At 43.5% G+C, this 19,950-nt stretch overlaps 1 long non-coding RNA gene across 5 annotated transcripts in view; it reads right to left on the bottom strand.

The window, feature by feature from the left end:
* Positions 1-5,178: 5,178 nt before the first annotated feature.
* The window catches only part of LOC102446925 (uncharacterized), a 54,907-nt gene continuing 40,135 nt past the window's right edge, over positions 5,179-19,950 (bottom strand). For all 5 annotated transcript variants that reach the window (XR_012903943.1, XR_012903942.1, XR_012903940.1 and 2 more), the window contains exons 2-3: positions 11,221-11,412; positions 5,179-6,964 (exon numbers count right to left, since the gene is read on the bottom strand). This is a non-coding gene — a long non-coding RNA (uncharacterized LOC102446925). The remainder of the gene's footprint in view (positions 6,965-11,220; positions 11,413-19,950) is intronic.

The raw sequence follows: 19,950 nt of genomic DNA, 5'->3' as shown, positions 1-19,950 counted from the left end.
CCCTTAGTAACCACTGAAAAATTCAACTTCACTTCTTCAGTCTTTTCCTCTTTTGCTGATACTGGAGCTGCTCCATCTTTCCTGCTGGTGATGACAGGTTGAAAAGTCATCATGAGCAACATCTGAGTAACACTAATATGTGTCAATAAAACAGCCTGGTTCTATTATATCTAATCTACCGAGGAATTTATCACCACAATATCTGAAAGCCTGTCAAAAATTAGCAAAGTAGCCACAGGCAAAAATATCCATGGTTACAGATGCTCTTAAAAGTCACACACAAATTTCTATGTGGAACAAAAATTCGGTGAGCTCTTATGTTCATATTGCATTTTGATAATGTCAAGGGCTAGTGTTATTGTTTTGTAACAATGAAGCTGTGGAGCAGACATATTAAGTTCTCTCTTCCCTCCCACTTACAGACCACTGGCCATTTCTGAACTGGACTTTGTAGGTTATTGAACTGTCAATAGAGTGTATGCCTGAATGCTCATCTAAACTACGTCTACGCTGCATATTTATTTTGGAATACAGTATTCTGGAAGAGATAATCTGGAATAGTTTATTTCAAAATAGCGCATCTACACACAAAACGCATATCAAAATAGTGCTTGGCTATTTTAAAATAGTGATTAGATGCTGAATCGCATTTAAGACTACCCAGAACTACTTCAGGCAGGACATCAGATCAATAGTTACTTCGTGTGGCTGCTGCTTGAGGCTATCTGAGGCTCGTGCTTAAAGGGACCCCCCTGGACAGCTGTTTCTCAGGTTTTCCTGCTTGCTTGCCTACCTCTCTGAACTCTGTGGGTGTGGCTCCTGCAGCTGGATCCCACCTGCTCTTCCCTGGACACCATGCCTCGCTGCCTCTGGCGTCTGGATACCAGTACAGACTGGAGAGAGCACATTGTTTTGGAGCACTGGGGAGACCAGCAATGGCTCCAGAATGAGAAAGGACACCTCATGGAGCTCTGTGAGTGGCTTACCCTTGCCCTGAGGTGACGGATCATGCACATGAGACCCACCATCCCCTCCAGAAGCATGTTGCCTTCGCCTCCTGGGAAGCTCGCCACACCAAACAGCTACCAATCCGTGGGGAACCAGTTTGGCATGGGGAGATCAACCATCAGAGCCCTGGTTGTGCAGGTATGACATTCTCGGACTATTGTCCCAGGAGGGGGATGGAAGGAAGGAATGGGCTTCCCTAGGGAAAAGGGGGGTGGAGTTGGGGGTGATGCAAGCCCCCTCCCCGGGAGGATTTTTTCAGTCTTGCCCTCACAAAGCCCTGCCAGGGGTTGGGGTGATTGGGGGGTTGCTCCTGGTGAGTGGGGGGGAGGAAGATCAGGAGGATGAACTGGGGGAACTCTCATGGGCCCTGGCACACCTGTGATTCTGTTTGTTTGTCTCCTTCTACAGGTGGACAGGGTGATCAATGCCATCTTGCTGCACAGAGTCACATCCGCCTTGGAGATGTGGATGCCATCATCTCCGAGTTTGCCGACATGGGCTTCCCCAACTGTGGGGGGGCTATCGACGGGACCCACATCCACATCTGTACCCCCAACCATTAGGCATCACTTTATATCACTGCAAGGAATACTTCTTAGTGGTGCTGCAGGCTATGACAGACCATCAGGGATAGTTCATCAACATAAATGTCAGGTGGTCAGGGAAGGCACACGACACACATGTGTTTAGGAATTCTAGCGTGTTCCAGAAGCTGGACACTGGAATTTTCTTCCCTGACTGCACCATCAGAGTCGGGGATGTGGGCATGCCTGTCTGCCTGGTGGGTGATGAGGCCTATCCCCTCTAGCCTTGGCTCATGAAGCCATACACTGGCCACCTCAAACCCTTCAGAAAACAGTACAATGCCAGGATCAGCAGGGCCCACACAGTGGTAGAGGGTGCCTTCTAAAGTTTACAGTGGAAGGGCATCAGTGCATGTGGGGCCCTTGAGCAGAATCTTTGTTACAAGGTTAGACCCCATTTTCCCTCCCTTTCTGCTCAGTTACTTCCTATTACCCCACTTGTTCAAAGTTTGGGTCAGGGCCGGCCCGAGCCATTCGTGTGCCCGGCGCATGTGCGGCCCCACCCCCGGGGCACCAACGCATGCGCGATCCCGCCCCTGCCCGTAGCTTGGGCGGGTCTGGTTTGGGTAGAAAAAGGAAAGTACTTCTTCATAGAATGCACAGTCAACCTGTGGAATTCCCTGCGGGAGGATGTTGTAAAGGCCAGGACTTTAACAGTGTTCAAAAAAGAACTAGATAAATTCATGAAGGGTAGGTACAGGTACTGTGATATCGCAACCCCTCTCCCCAAAGGGGGTCAATAAGAACATAAGAACATAAGAACGGCCGTACTGGGTCAGACCAAAGGTCCATCTAGCCCAGTATCCTGTCTGCCGACAGTGGCCAGCACCAGGTGCCCCAGAGGGGGTGGACCAAAGACAACGATCAAGTGATTTGTCTCCTGCCATCTCTCTCCAGCCTCTGACAAACAGAGGCCAAGGACACATTTTATCCCCTGGCTAATAGCCTTTGATGGACCTAACCTCCATGAAATTATCTAGCTTCTCTTTAAACTCTATTATAGCCCCAGCCTTCACAGCCTCCTCTGGCAAGGAGTTCAACAGGTTGACTATACGCTGTGTGAAGAAGAACTTTCTTTTATTAGTTTTAAACCTGCTACCCATTAATTTCATTTGGTGTCCTCTAGTTCTTCTATTATGGGAACTAATAAATAACTTTTCTTTATCGGTCCTCTCCACACCACTCATGATTTTATATACCTCTATCATATCCCCCCTCAGTCTCCTCTTTTCTAAACAGAAAAGTCCCAGTCGCTTTAACCTCTCCTCATATGAGACCCGTTCCAAACCCCTAATCATTTTAGTTGCCCTTTTCTGAACCCTTTCCAAGGCCAAAATATCTTTTTTGAGGTGAGGAGACCATATCTGTACACAGTATTCAAGATGTGGGCGTACCATAGTTTTATGCAGGGACAGTAAGATATTCTGGGTCTTATTTTCTATCCCTTCCTTAATAATTCCTAGCATCCTATTTGCCTTTTTGACCGCTGCTGCACACTGCGTGGAAGTTTTCAGAGAACTGTCCACGATAACTCCAATATCTCTTTCCTGATTTGTCGTAGCCAAATGTAGGAAGTTGGTGACGGGTTTTGATAAATATCTTACAGGTATTATCCAAAGTGTGGGCTACAGTACAGGGGGGACCTCATGGTCAGGAGTTTGGGGTGTGGTTTTCTGATTCTTTTTTTAGAAGAAGCTTTTCTGAAATATGGCCCGTTTACATGGGGCCAAATGTGGGAAAAACCTCCTCTTTCAGAAGAGCCCTAATTCCTCATAAAATGAGGAATACAAGACTTCCAAAAGAACATACCCGCTTTTTTGGAAAAAGCGGACGCGTTCCCTACACACGGCAGCGTATAGTGTAGACATAGACTAAGTCAACATATATACACTTTTTTATAAGAATAACTCCTGTTCTTTGTATCTTATAGAAATTCTTTGTTGCCACAAATTCACTCAGCAATTCTAAAGTGCAAAGAGATAACTATTAGCTATCTAATCATTTCACCACCAATATGCTGATTCAGAAAGATACTTAAAAACATGCTCTACTTCAAGTCCATGAGAAGTCTCATTGATTTCACTGGGATTTCACACATTTAGGATCAAGTCCAATCAATCATTGGTTTCTGTATTTTAATGGTATCATAGTCAATGCTGAATGAGAGCTGAAAGTGGAATTCTCATTAAAATAAATGTTGCATCTACACAGATGAATGTCTTCTGAACAGTGCTATTACAGCGCATGTTTAATAAATTTGAAACACAGACTGAACACAGTGTTATTAAGACAAATGGGGCTAATCCAAATATTGAATCAGACTCTTCTTGCATCCAATGGTCCATTTAGTCATCTGAACAAGACCCTTTGTAAAATGTGGTCTGGTGTAGGTTTCTTGCTCCCATGAGAACATGTACATGCTGCACTTCTATATAATTATATATTTTTTTCCTTCTGAAGTTTCTTTTTGATGAAAATATGCATCCTGAGATAACAAGGGTACATTCCATTCATGTTGCTATCCTATATTTGGCAGATTATTATATGAAAACAGTGGAGATCCAGAGAACTGGAAGTTAGTGTTATGGCAAAATCATATGCTCTAATATGAAGCCTTAAAAGTGAACCTAGATGGTCATCTGAAGAAGTGGGCTGTGCCCACGAAAGCTCATGATCCCATCTACATGTTTTGTTAGTCTATAAAGTGCTACCAGACCATTTGTTGGTTTTTAAGTTTATCCTAGCATGTAATGTCCCTCTCATTCTAATTACTGGTTCTTTATGATTCTTTTTTCAACTCTACTCACAGGAAAGAAGGTACAGGTTGCACCTCCCTCACCATGTGCTCCTCTCCCCAGCCATCTGGCACTGGTGCCCTGGGCCTCTGGCTGTGGCAGCTCTGTGGGCTCCATGAGCTCCGGCAGCTCCAACAGCCCTGCCAGCACTAACACCCCAAGAGCTCTGGCAGCCTGAGGAAGCAGGGAAGTCGGTGGGACCACGAGCTCTGGCACTGCTGCCAGAACTCCCAGGACCACTGGCTTTTGTGCTCCACCACTGTGGGCTCTGGTCCTCATGGGCTCCACTGAGCTGCTGGGCCTGCCAACTGGCTCCGCTCCCAGCCTCCGACAGCCTCTGCTGCTGGGGCTCTTTAGTCCAGCAACATGCATGTTGCCAGACCAGAAAATTCCAGATCACAGAGGTTCAACATGTAGATACTGAAATATACTCTTTGTACCAGTGATGCTTTCTGAGATTTAATTAAAACTGCTTTATCCTTAAATATGGAGTGAATTCTGTCTGGAAAGAGATGTACAACAGTAGAAAGGGAGGAGGTAGATGATACGTATCATGTGTAGTGGACAAAAAAATTTAGTGTAACCCTATGATCATATTTAGTTTAAATATCTAAATCTTTGCAGGCCAAAACCTATCCCACATAACAACGGGAGCCTGTGAACATGGCCATTTTTCAAATGCATACAATCAGAGCCCTGAGTCTCACAGACAAAACTATAGGATGATTAAGACCAAAGAGTACAAGGTTTTCTTTCTTGAGGGAAACACTTTTCTTTATCAAATAGAGACATTTCCAGTCACAAGTCACCTTTATGTGTGATTTTTGTTAATTCATGACAACAATGACAAAAATACAAGAGCTGAAATAACCATTATAATTTCTGGAGATCAAATGTAAAAAACAAAATCTCTTCTATTTTTACGGCAATGAGCCTAATTAATCTGTGGTGTCAGATGCTTGAAAACAATGGAGCTGCAGTAGGGGCACATTTGACCCTTATAAACATGATTATGTGTTGTATTTTCCACCCTGCCAAAGCACAAATGTCTGAGAGAGTCACAAAATAAGGAACACAAAGAATAATCATGATGTGGGTTTAAACAGCTCTGTCTATAACTTCTGTTCCATGATTCTTTATTTCTGATGTAAATTGTTATTAGTGTCAAAAATAATGGGACAACATAAAGAACTTTGGGACTCAAATGAGTGATGGTCCTCAAAGTGAAAAACATTTCAGAGGAATTTGCATCTTGTGCATCTGTGGTGGGTATTTCAAAAGTACCAAGGTTCTCCCATTGATGTCAGGAGTTTTACTATTGAACATGGGAAATCAAACCCCAAAAGTAGTAACTGAGCCAAATTTTGCTCACATCAGTTGAATCATTGAAAGGTGTTACTGGTGTAAGGCAAGCAGGATTTACTATGCCATTTCTCCACCAATTTACACCATTGGCCCAGTTCTTCTGAGATATAAGAGAAACACCAGCTGAAGACGTGGCCCTTACTAGGGTCTAAAATGAGGACACAAATGCAAGTGGTGACAGCGTGATAGATCACCTTATATAATAGAGAGCTTTCAATTATTATTTTTTCCTGAAATTCATTATAGTAAATGTTCTACAATGGAAAAATAATAATAGTAGATTTGATTTTAATGATCTATAGTGTAAAAATAAAGATTTAAAAACAAAATTGCAATTGAAAGTGAGCTTCCAGTGCATCCAGGATGCTGTTAAATGAACCGTAGCTGTAATAGTCCTGGAGCTGACAAAACAAAATTCTAAAGCAGTTTTTTGGTAGTACTTTTTTAAAAGTTCCTATTGAATTATAATTATAATGCTGAGACTGCCATCTACTGGCTGCTTAGAAACCAAATAACAATAATAGCCCTGCACATCGACTAGTTAGGCGTAGAGAGCAACTAAAGTCTAAACCAGAGCTTGGCAACCTTCACCACACAGCCTATCAAGGTAATTTGCTGGCGGGCCAAGAGACATTTTGCTGAAAATGTCATACTTTTGCAATTTTATGATATAATTATAATTGCGCTTACATTATATAAATATTGTCCTTGCATTTCAGAGTATAATGCATTGTGCAATATAAACAAATCATTTTCTATGACATTTTAGTTTGTACTGACTTTGCTAGTGCTTTTTATGCAGTCTGTTGTTAACCTAGGCAAATGTCTAGATGAGTTGATGTACCTCTGAAAGAGCTCTGAGTACCCCCAAGGATATACACACTGGGGATGTAAAATCCCGTTTAATTGATTAACATTATACTTATCCGGTTAACAGATTAAAGAAGGGAAAGATGCTCTCCCTGCCATGGTTAAGAGTCTGTTCCAGCCCCTACTGTTTAACCAGAACCGGAAAGCCTCAACCATTAAGGTTAACTGATTAACCATGCATATCCCTAATACATACCCCTGGTTGAGAACAACTGATTTATACTACAAATAATAACAACATTAGATGCTATATATAGATACCAATCCATGAAACCACTTGTATGGTAACTCCCCTTGATTTCAGTGGGACTTCAGCAGGTATGCACATGCTTGACTGATTTCCTGAATTAAGGATAGAAAAGAACAGATGGTGACATATTGACTGTCAGGAAAACAGCCAGCTTCACAAGAGCATTTGCATTTCATTTAGTGAAACAAAGAGTTGTGAGCCACTGGAACAATGGAAGCGTGCCTCTGCTTTCATCCTAGTAAAAGGTTTTTTAGAAAGTCCTTTTACTGTGAGAGTGAAGAGGAGTCAAATCTAATCTCTCTCCAGAGTTCAAGAAAAATGGATATCCTGGCATTCTGCCTTGACTGGAATACCTCCCTACGCAGAGCTTGCACACTAGGAAAAAGCACCCAGCAAGAAAGTAAAGCATGAAATACACTCCTATCTGCACAATTGTTGATTGGGCAGAGAATCCGAGCAAGCCAATGTTATTCTTGGTAGGCGATATTTCCTGATAAAAACACAAAGCTCTTCAGCCTGATGGCCAAGAGTAATGCTCAAGACCCAGTCTCGTTATCTTAGGGTGTGTCTAAACTACAGGGTTTTTTCGAAAAAAGTGGCCTTTTTCCGAAAAAACTTCCCCTGCATCTAGACTGATGCCACGTACTTTCAAAAGTAAATTGAAAGAACGTGGCACTTTTTTCGACCATGGAAAACCTCATTTTACGAGGAATAACACCTTTTTTCAAAAGTGCTCTTTCGAAAAAAGGTGCTATGTAATGCAAACTGTGCTTTTTCAAAAGAGAGCATCCAGACTGCCTGCGTGCTCTCTTTCAAAAAAGCGGCTTGCTTTTTTGAAAGTATTGGCTATAATCTAGACACTCTTTTTCGAAAGAGACTTTTTTGAAAGTATCTTTCTAAAAAGCCTCTTTAGAAAGAGGCTTGCAGTCTAGACATAGCCCTATTGTTTATAGTAGATATAAATAAAACGTGCTTTCGGCATTTTGTTTTCTAGAATCAAAACCAACCATTGACAGTTGAGGTCAAAGCATTGTGGTTTCCCACTTTCCGTTTAATTTCCAAAATAGTCCTTATCTTTGTTCATCATGTGTTCTAATTTGCTAATCTGAGATATGGAATATGAAATTTCATTTATAAATGCCCCTAGAGCACTTAACTACCAAATTAGAGGCATTTAACTACCAAAAGCACAGCCTAAATAATAACAAGGAAGAGACGAACTGCATGTATAATATGGTTCACGTTCAAGGTTTGAAGTGGTAGCCAACAATTTTTCTGCTTCTCAATCTAATGCAGGTTGGACCTCCCTGACCTGGCATACTTGGGACCTGAGTGGTCCTGACTCGGGGAGTTTGACGGTCCAGGGGAAGTCAATTATGGCACCCTGCTGCCAGTCTCCAGGCTCTCCCAGGAGGCTGCTAGCCTCCCAGCCATCAGACTCCCCTCCCAACTGCCAGCCCCAGCCATGCTCCCAGTCCTGGCCCCAGCCCTGGCTGCACTCTCAACCACTGGCCCCAGCAATGCCCCTGACCCCAGCCACGAAATTGACTGTGCTTCCAGCCCCAGCCATGTTCCCAGCCCAGCTCTCAGCCCTGGCCACAGGCCCTGAATGTACTCTCGGCCCTGGCCGCAGGCCTGGCTCCACTCCCAGTTGCCAGCCACTCTGCTACCAGTCCCAGCCCCGGTCCCAGCTGCTGGGGCTCTTCTGATCCAGCAGCATTCATGGTCCAATAGGACCATAGATGTTGCTTAACCAAAGAGTCCTGGACCAGAGAGGTTGTACCTGTACATTAAGCTTGTATCTTGCTAGAACCCCCCTGCAAAATATACAAAAAGTGAATCTTAATTACATTATTTAGTTCACTGAAATACTTGAATACATACAATAGCATGTCCCTTTGGCATGCTTGCACTGTAGTGGATGTGTTTTGTAAATGCCCGTTATGCACATTTAAGCTAGAATTAGAATGTTTTTTCTTCAAGGAGAGGAACACATTTTCAGTGTATGTGTGTATGCATCTTCCATTCATATTATAGAAAGTTACATACACACATGCATGTAGGAAGAATAGACATTTTATTATTCAATATTGGCATTCCTTACTATCTAGGGGTATGTCTACACTACCACCCTAGTTCGAACTAGCGGGGTAATGTAGGCATACCGCACTTGCAAATGAAGCCCGGGATTTGAATTTCCCGGGCTTCATTTGCATAAGCCGGCCGGCGCCATTTTTAAATGCCGGCTTGTTCGTACCCCGTGCCGCGTGGCTACACGCGGCACGGGCTAGATAGTTCGAACTAGCAAGCCATTCCGAACTATCTGTACGCCTCGTGGAACGGCTTGCTAGTTCGAACTATCTAGCCCATGCCGCGTGTAGCCACGCGGCACGGGCTAGATAGTTCGAACTAGCAAGCCATTCCGAACTATCTGTACGCCTCGTGGAACGGCTTGCTAGTTCGAACTATCTAGCCCGTGCCGCGTGTAGCCGCGCGGCACGGGGTTCGAACAAGCCGGCATTTAAAAATGGCGCCGGCCGGCTTATGCAAATGAAGCCCGGGAAATTCAAATCCCGGGCTTCATTTGCAAGTGCGGTATGCCTACATTACCCCGCTAGTTCGAACTAGCGGGGTAGTGTAGACATACCCTATCAGATTTTCAGAGGCATATGGAAAATAGTGGATTCTGTCCCATTTCTAAACCATATCATAACACCATCTGTACAGTTAGAACCCAGATTGGCAGTTTCAACAGACAGAGAACTGAGTGGGCAAGGAATCTCAATTTCCTTTCCACACTTGGATATAGGAAAGTGTATCATAATCCATGGAACTGGAGTCACAGCCTACGTTCCTTGATGGGGCAGTTATTGATGGAACACTAGGGAACGCAGGAAGTTGGGCAAGAAGCAATTTATATGGACAGAGCAGTCCACAGATTTAATAAAGTTCCAATTGTTCAGTTGACCTGTATTCAGCTTATTTCTTTACTAATGAAACAGCATGGGCTGATGTGTATTCTGTCAGAGGGAGAGCCTTGTGCCACTACTGTACTTGTTTTCTACATTTCATTCTCCAGTGCTGGTAATCTGACAACTTTTACAAGCACTAAAGTTCATTTTTAAATAATACATTAAAGAAACACAGTTAGTCTCCCCATTAGGACTTTAATGATCCAATGTATCTGCATATTTAGAATAATAAAATCAGCCAAATCCAAACTACATTCTTATTAAAGCCTAGAAATGGACTCAGCTTCAACCAAAGTCTAGCTAACTCCTGTCCCCTCCCCCCAATAACAGGATTCAAATGTAAATGTTTCCAGTACAGATGCTGGAACTAGGGGGGAAGGTGCTGCACCACCTCTTGGCTTCAAGTGGTTTCCATTGTGTTCAGGGTCTCCAGTTTGGTTGAACGGCCTTCAGCACCCCCACTATCAAAATTGTTCCAGCACTTCTGAATTCCAGTTCTTCCCAGAGAATGGGGTCATTTTAGGCAACCCGAACAGTAGTATTGATGTAAGTGGCATGACACCCCATTGATTCTATATAGAATTCATTTGGAACAGAGAATTCATTTCGTACCCATCCCTGCACATGTTTTTGCACATGCTGGCTGCCTCACTGCTCCCTGGGCAGGACATGTGGTAGGCAGCTGCCCCATGAGCTAACCAGTCCCTTAGGGTTAGAGCTACAGCCAGGGCTGCATAGTGGCTGCCCAGCTGCTCCTGGGGCAGGGCTGCATGGCGGGCAGCTGCCCTGTGTACTGGTGTGATCCTTCCCCAGGGCTGGAGCTGCAGCCAGGGATGCGTAGTGGCTGCCCAGCTGCTCCCTGTGCTGGCTGCATGGTGGGAGGCTGCCAAAGCTGGAGACGGGCTGTGGTGCAGCTGCTCCTGGGGCTGGGGCCCTCTGCATCCCTCTTTCCCCCTCCTGTACCTCTTTTCCCCTCTCAAAGCTCTCTGTCCCCTCCCCCAGCCCTCTGCTGGCTCCCCCTCTATACTCCGCACATATCACTGCCTCACCCTCAGCACCTCATTTCCTCCAAATCCTGGCCACTGGTAGCAGCTTCTCTCTGCTCCTGGAGGGGATTCACAGCCAGCCCTGTGAGGAGCAGCCCAGGGCAGCCTCTGCCCTGCACACAGGCTGCCCTGGGAGTAGCGCTCTCTGAGGGGGCACGTCTCACCTTCCTCCCACGACTTGGGGGGGGTGGAGCACTACCTGGGAGCAGGGCTCGGGATCTCTGCACTGGGAAAGCCTCTCATGGAGCAGTGCCACTGGCGGGCGCCACAGTGGCACACATCCAGACAAGCACACATGACCTCATTGTTGGTGCACAAGACAATACTCACTCTGCTCATGGATGGAAAATCTTGAAGAAAAACACTGGAGAGGGAAGTCAAACTCTGTCTTGGAGAACCCTGAGTGCAGGAGAAATCGTGTGGCTGGGCAGCCTGGCCTGGAGTAGGTCGGTGGAAGCAGCTCAGCACCTCTTGCTTTTCTGACTTCACATTCCCTTGCCGTAGGAGGCCTCACTTCATTGGCTGAGGAAAAGAAGGGTGAGCTTGCTTAGTTATATAGTAGATCAGGGGAAGTGACCTGCAGCAACCCCAGTTTCAATCTGTGGTACAAACATCTGTGACTCCAGAACTGTTATTCTGTATGGTTCCTATATACACAGTGCCCAGAAACTGGCTGAAGACTCTAGACTACTAAACATGACATTATTCTAAATTGGACTAAACATGGACAAAACAATTGTCTCTTTTGGATTGCTGAGATATTGTCTTCGACCAATTTCAAATAATGGACATCAACAATATTTATCTTCTACTGGGAAACTTTGCTGCCCCTCACTTGTGTGTGATTCAAATGGCAGGCTGATCACAAATATTAATATTCATACACATTGTACATAGAAAAATAAATGATAGTATTAACCTGCATTCACACTCTCACACAGACCCAGAAAACACAAGGACATCTAATAAGATAGTAAATGATGATTTTCAAAAAACAAAACAGTTGTACTAACTAGGGCCTAGAGAACAGCCAGTTAAATTCTCTGAACAATGTAGCGACTGCCTGGGACCCAGCAGGTGGAGTTAGAAAGCAGAAGTAAACAAATGGCATAGTGAAATGCAATTGCAGAAGATGTCACCTTGATGTATATCAGCTGAAATGAAACATGACAGCCATGCACTGACCGAAAAACTTGGAGAGCTTGTTCTGCCTCATAAGTCCTAAGAGTACAAAGGCCACTCAGATTAAAGCTTTTGGAAAGCGAAGGCAATGTGTAAACTTTACCGGGCCATTGCTCGGTCACAGTGTTTGTGCTGGGTTTGAAAACTGTTTCTTATTACACTGGAACCCTCAGACACAGAGCAAAGGGCTCAAGTATCCAGTGAAAGATAAAATGGAAAAATTGTTAACAGTACTGTTAAACACACAGATCTTGGGCCATGTGTGCAGAGATCCAACTCTTTCCTGCTGGTCCCCTGAGTTCCTAACCCCAGGCAACATGGCTAACTCTTTATGTCCTGTAAAAGCTCAGATGCAGCACTGCACGTATGCCCCACTCTTGGAGAGGTGACAGGAATGGAAACTAGTGTAATTAAACTGTATGGGAAACCCCAGTATTGTACTTAATGTATATGTATGGGTTTCCTAGGCATAAAAAAGGGCAGACTTGCAGAAAGCCATCAGAAAAATTGAGGGACATTTGAGGACTGAAACCAAGGGGGAAATAGTCTTTTCCAAATCAATCATGAAGACCTTTTATTCTGTGCTTCTGCCTGAGCAGATCAATAGAGGTTACAAATGTTCAGAATAAGGGAATAAATAACACCTGAAATTCACTGTTTAAAAGGCTAACAGTTTGGGCATACATCCAGGATTAATAAAAAATAAATGAAGTATTTACACTGTGAGTAAATCATTCTTGGGGATTTTTTTTTTTTTTTTGGCCAGAATTATAAGACTTTAGGCATTATTATAAGTAGCACATTCAGGGTTTGATGCAGCACTGTGTTATTTCAGTTTTACCACCAGTGTAATCTATAGGTAAAATAGTCTATCAGACTCAAGACCTGTAAAGTGAGGAAAAAAGGGAATATTAAGTGTAGTGGTCTTTAACACTAATATTTTTATTAATTATATTTATTAATAATAATTATTAATTATTATTTATTATGTCTAGGTGCTCATTGTGCTAGGCACATTGTTGAGAGCTTTTGCAATTTTATCATGAGTCCTGTGATATTTGTTACTTTTTTTAAGCCCCCAACTCATGCAGTCAGATGATTACTTGAGAATCTCAGCATTCATTTAAAAACAGAGTTGATCTCTAGCCCTTGCTGTTGGTAAGAAAAGCTTGAAAACTTGAATAATTATGGCTCAAACCAAAGTTGGCCAATAAAAATAACCCACATTTTTTTCAAAACCACCTCATGTTTTTTTAAACCACATCTCACAATTGGGAACAGTGGCATGATTTTTGAATATGTTGGCAATACCATAGACACTGCATGTACACCTAGCATAGAGACAGTCTCGGAACCAAACAGTTCACACTTTTCACTGCATATATAGTGAAAGAGTTAATGTAATTTTACTATTACCTGTAGCCTGGTAAATCCTAAGATGACAGTGGGAGCATTGCAGGGGAATCGCTTAAATAATGGTACCAGAGACTAACATGGAAAAAACAAGACAAACCAGTAGCGTAGATCTGCCTCACTGATTTAAAAGCTCCTTTTACTGGATTTATAACTGAGGTTGTTAACTGCTGTGCTCAACTACAAAAAGTAATGAGACAATTAAGGTAAAAACTAAGGGAAGAGGGAGACAGCTTGGCTCTCATTGTAATTTACAGCTTGTAAATCCATTGTGAGATTGTTACCACCGCTATTTAATATTTTAAGTAAGTTCAGTTCCTGGATTTTGAATCTGCTAATTAATCCAATGGAATGGAGGGAGCTGCTAGTTACTGTAATAGAGTGCTCACTCTACTCCAAAAATTAAAGCCCTGATTCTCATTTGTGCAGAGGCCAGTTTACACCACTCTGGCACTGCAGAGGGGCTGAAAAGAGGAGTACTGTCGGCTGGCATTAGCCTAAATGAGAAGCAGGCTCCAAGCATTTAAAAATGTTTGTATCCCTTTAAAAATTACCTCCTTGTTTATATACAAGATGCATATTTCTTTTAAGATGCCTAGGGCATAAGAACATAAGAACAGCTGTACTGAGTCAGACCAAAGGTCCATCTAGCCCAGTATCCTGTCTGCCGACAGTGGCCAACACCAGGTGCCCCAGAGGGGGTGGACCGAAGACAATGATCAAGCGATTTGTCTCCTGCCATCTCTCTCCAGCCTCTGACAAACAAAGGCCAAGGACACCATTTTATCCCCTGGCTAACAGCCTTTTATGGACCTACCTCCATGAAATTATCTAGCTTCTCTTTAAATTCTATTATAGTCCTAGCCTTCACAGCCTCCTCTGGCAAAGAGTTCCACAGGTTGACTACATGCTGTGTGAAGAAGAACTTTCTTTTATTAGTTTTAAACCTGCTACCCATTAATTTCATTTGGTGTCCTCTAGCTCTTCTATTATGGGAACTAATAAATAACTTTTCTTTATCGGCCCCTCTCCACACCACTCATGATTTTATAGACCTCTAACATATTCCCCCTCAGTCTCCTCTTTTCTAAACTGAAAAGTCCCAGTCGCTTTAACCTCTCCTCATATGGGACCCGTTCCAAACCCCTAATCATTTTAGTTGCCCTTTTCTGAACCCTTTCCAAGGCCAAAATATCTTTTTTGAGGTGAGGAGACCACATCTGTACACAATATTCAAGATGTGGGCGTACCATAGTTTTATACAGGGACAGTAAGATATTCTGGGTCTTATTTTCTATCCCTTTCCTAATAATTCCTAGCATCCTATTTGTCTTTTTGACCGCTGCTGTACACTGCGTGGAAGTTTTCAGAGAACTGTCCACGATAACTCCAAGATTTCTTTCCTGATTTGTCGTAGCCAAATTAGCCCCCATCATACTGTACGTATAGTTGGGGTTATTTTTCCTGATGCGCATTACTTTACACTTATCCACATTAAATTTCATTTGCCATTTTGATGCCCAATTACTCAGTTTGGTGAGATCTTCTTAGAGTCCCTCACAATCTGCTTCTGTCTTGACTATCCTAAACAGTTTTGTATCATCTGCAAACTTTACTACCACACTGCTTAACTCTTTCTCCAGATCATTTATGAATAAGTTGAAAAGGATTGGTCCCAGGACTGACTCTTGGGGGACACCACTAGTTACCCCTCTCCAATCTGAAAATTTACCATTTATTCCTACCCTTTGTTTCCTGTCTTTTAACCAGTTTTCAATCCAAGAAAGGACCTTCCCTATTATCCCATGGCCATGTAATTTACGCAAGAGCCTTTGGTGTGGGACCTTGTCAAAGGCTTTCTGAAAATCCAAGTATACTATATCTACTGGATCCCCCTTATCTGCATCTACAAAGAACTCTAAGGGTATGTCTACACTACCCCGCTAGTTCGAACTAGCGGGGTAATGTATGCATACCGAACTTGCTAATGAAGCCCGGGATTTGAATTTCCCGGGCTTCATTAGCATAAAGCCGGCGCCGCCATTTTTAAAAGCCGGCTAGTGCGAACCCAGTGCCGCGCGGCTACACGCGGCACGGGCTAGATAGTTCGAACTACGTAGCCATTCCGAACTATCTGTACTCCTCATTCCATGGAACTATCCATGAAACTATCCATGGAATGAGGAGTACAGATAGTTTGGAATGGCTACGTAGTTCGAACTATCTAGCCCGTGCCGCGTGTAGCCGCGCGGCACTGGGTTCGCACTAGCCGGCTTTTAAAAATGGCGGTGCCGGCTTTATGCTAATGAAGCCCGGGAAATTCAAATCCCGGGCTTCATTAGCAAGTTCGGTATGCATACATTACCCCGCTAGTTCGAACTAGCGGGGTAGTGTAGACATACCCTAATAGATTAGTAAAACAGGATTTCCCTTTACAGAAGCCATGTTGACTTTTGTCCAACAAATTATGTTGTTCTACATGCTTCATAATTTTATTCTTTACTATTGCTTCGACTAATTTGCCCGGTACTGAAGTTAGACTTACTGGTCTGTAATTGCCAGGATCGCCTCTATAGCCCTTTTTAAATATTGGTGTCACGTTGGCTACCTTCCAGTCATTAGGTACAGAAGCCAATTTAAAGGATAGGTTACAACCCACAGATAATAGCTCAGCAATTTCCCATTTGAGTTTTTTAGAACCCTTGGATGAATGCCATCTGGTCCCGGAGATTTGTTAACATTAAGTTTTTCTATTTGTTCCAAAACCTCCTCTAATGACACTTCAACTCGGGACAGTTCATAGGCAGTCACCTGATTGATATTTAGGTGCTAAGCCAAACGTCATAGTGAGCATCAAGTGCCAATCTGAAGGTTGGGGCCAGAGACAGCATCACTGGCATTTATCCATTTTACTCTTGCTTGTACAACAATATGGATAAAAAGTCTTTTCAGAAAGTTTGATTACTAAATAGAAAGTGGTAGACTGTGTCTATGGCTACATAGTTATTTAACTGGAAAACATACTCAGGGAGGAATGATTCATCAGAATTCTGTCACACACAATGGAAGACCTTCGGGAAGTATACAAGTTGTAATAAGCTCCCATTGCTTTCTCAGAGGATTGGGCCTTAAGAAGCCCTGGAAACCACAGTGTGGAGGCAGTAAACTGGTCTATTCATGTTCACATAAAATCAGCAAAACTATTAAACAAATTCGGAATTCAGAGTCTGATTAGTCAGGAGAAACCCAGCTTGATTTTCAGATTTCAAGGTGATATTGCAGGGCTGTCTGTTATGAAGATAACATCTTTATACTTGTAACTTGATCCAATATGATCAAGCCACAAAGGGACAATAAACACTGAACCACGAGCTGACATTTTTACAGTCATATTTCAGAGTAGAGCTTCCCTTTGAGTTGTATTCAGTCAACTAATCCTGGGTTTTAAATCCAAGTGAACTTGTCTATGAAATCAACACAGAAAGCAAAACTGACAGCAAAATGAATTTGGAGAGACAGAAGGCCAAAAGAGGTATTATTCTGGCAAAGAAAGATTGTTGCACTGGGCATGATGTAAATACATTGTAGCATTATCAGAAAGATAGCTGTTGAAAGGGCACATGTGACAGGGTGAAACCGTCCCCTCTCACGGGCCAGAGGAACCCCGAGGCCCTAGGCCCGGGGAGACACCGGAGCGGCCTCCCCCCCCCCCCCCAGTGGTGCTGCGCATGCGCCCTGAGCCATGCGTCGCATTCAAAAGTGGCGCTGGCCCAGCTGGTCGGGAGGAGAGCGGCGCCATCACAGTTGACCAGGGTGGAAGCAGCCGGAAACGCTGGGGCTGGGGCAGAGGCAGCTGGAGACACTGGGGCCGGGGAAGAAGCGGCAGCAGAAGCTGGGGCCAGAAGAGGAGCGGGGGGAGAAGAGAAGCTGCTGAAGATACCAGGGCCAGCTGGGAACCAACCAGGGAGGTGAGGGCCAGGACCGAGGCGGCGAGGAGCACAAAGGCTTATGCCAAGGCAAATGGAGACGCCGAGGTAGGGAGGTCAGCAGCCAGCACAGCCAGGCCAGGGACCCAAGCACCAGGGCATGAACAGCACCCACGGACGCCTGAACAGACCCCTCCAACCCACGAGGGACACACTTGGCGTAGGAGCATTTGAAACTCGTAGGAAGCAGTCCCAGGACGGGGGCGCCGACATGAACGGCAACCAAAGACGCCCCCGAAAGGGGTGGTTAGTGATCCTCACATAATTCACCATTCGAGTGAGGTCAGTGTGGCCTCACTTTAGGGTCCTGGGGCCAGAGCTCAGGCGCGAGGGAGGGTCTGAGTTCCCCTATCCCACATGAACCAAACACTAAAGACGGTGAAGAGCATCCTTTAGGAGGGATTTTTTTCCTATGGAACTCTCGTGAGTGATGGGGAGAGGGAAAAAACGCCCCAAAGCAGGCGCGGACTATACCCCACCCCTTTGGCCGCCATGTGGGGACAGATGGCTTGCGGGGGAGGTAGGCTACCCTACTTCGGGCTCGTCCTTTTATACGGGCACCCCTACCCCCTAGGACTGACAAGCCCAGATTAAACCAGGGATCTGGGCCTCCATGCTGTTAACATGGGTGTCTCAATCCCACACACCTAGGGGGAGGGGGTGGGCATGTGACAACACAATACATTGAAAAGCAGGGATTAACTAGTGTTCTCATCCAGAGAATTGTGAAATTATATTTCAAGTCATTTTGATAAACTTACTGCCCTGACTTTAACATCAAAGGAGTCAGTGCCAAGGATGAGTGTGACCCATACTGTCAAAGCTGGCTGGGGAAGGAAATGACATATAATACCCTTATCGGTTATATTAACTTGTTTCTAGGTTAACATTTTAAAGGAATATAGCCATCTAATTCTGATGTATATACATGGGAATTAAATGCTTAAATAACTACAAATTTGACACTGAGGAGCCTAAATCCCATTCATTTTCATGCATGTTAGGTTCCTAAGCAGGCTTGTCAGGCTTGAAAATAGGACTTAAACCTTCTAAAACACTCAAATTATCCTAATGTTACTCCTAGTCTCCTATTGACAACCTCAAAGTTTTTCCTTTCATTTGTTTGATAAATAAGAGTTACAGTTAGGAGTAAGTGAATATGAGGACACATGAGAATTATATTACATAAAAATGTACTACAACTGAAAAACCAAGCCCTGACTTTTCCAGTAATTAAACATTTATAACAGCTACAAACCTAAGCAAATCATTCTGCTGTTAAAAATCTTTTTTTGACTCTCATAGCACATGCAAGCCAGAGCTCCGCATAGCATAACCCACCTAAGTTTCTTAAAGGGATGGTGCTAATTTGCCCCATTTTTAGTAAGATTTATAGAATGGTGTAAGGGTGCTGGGTGCTTTGCAAACATAAGGAAGGACTTCCATAGGTCCTTGTTCTAGAGAGCTTGCAGTCTTAGATGGCAAATACATGGCAAACATGAAGGAATGAGACAAGGTCATGTTAGTGTGGACAACAATATGAAGGTTTCACAGAAGAGGCAAGTTTTGAAAGGAAATTTGAAGACAGTAAGGGAGAGCACGTGAGTACATAGAAGGCAAGGCTGTTTTTATCATAGGGCACCAACAGACACAGACAAACTGAGAGAAAAATTAAAGAGAGGACTTAAGAGAAGGATTGGGAAAGAACGTAAAGAAAAAGAAGCAGAGATAAGAGGAGAGATGAAGACTACTGAAAGCCGGGTGGAGCCCTGCTAAATCCTGTCAGGAGTACTAAGTAAATCAATAAACATTCACTCCATTCAAGGTCTTCTTGTCCATGTCCTTGAACTTCCTCTGGAATATGTTCTGAATTTTTTGTATTTCGTGTTTTGACGTAGGTAAATGCTTCTCATTTCCATCCAGTTAAGGTGTTCTGTTATCAGACTAGTTACATAACAAACACTCTGGCCACACATTTATAGGTGGACAACTTTATGTCACAACAACTCCAGCCATTTACATAGTGCCTTTTCTCCTGAAAGATGGACTATGCCTTATGCATGATCACAAAGATATCATTTTGCAAACCACTGATTTAATTGACATGTCTCTGATGAAAAATGCAGCAGTTCTCTAATAGGGTACAACAAGATTATGCAAAAATATAAGCCAACTAGAGCTAATTGAAATTTTTCATCAGAATTGTTTGGGGGGGAATTGGATTTTTGGTTCAATAATTTTTTTTCACAAAAAAGTAATTTTCAGAAAATGTCTTTTTTCTCCAAAAAAAAATGAATGCCTAAAAACTAAAATATTTCAATTTGGAAATAGCACTGCAGAGCTCCATCAAAGTTATAGTTCAGCTGTTTTGTGTCCGATTCTCCTCTATAGATCAAGTTCCTTGGTATAGCTACATGTCCCACGACGTACCATCATGCAAAAGGGGATCTGGTAATACATTATGGGAGATATAGTCTGG

This window comes from Pelodiscus sinensis, chromosome 1 (assembly GCF_049634645.1).
Source record: "Pelodiscus sinensis isolate JC-2024 chromosome 1, ASM4963464v1, whole genome shotgun sequence".
NCBI classification, from domain to species: domain Eukaryota; kingdom Metazoa; phylum Chordata; order Testudines; family Trionychidae; genus Pelodiscus; species Pelodiscus sinensis.
Note: the sequence above shows the minus strand (reverse complement) of the source record. Positions and strands in the feature narration are given on the sequence as shown.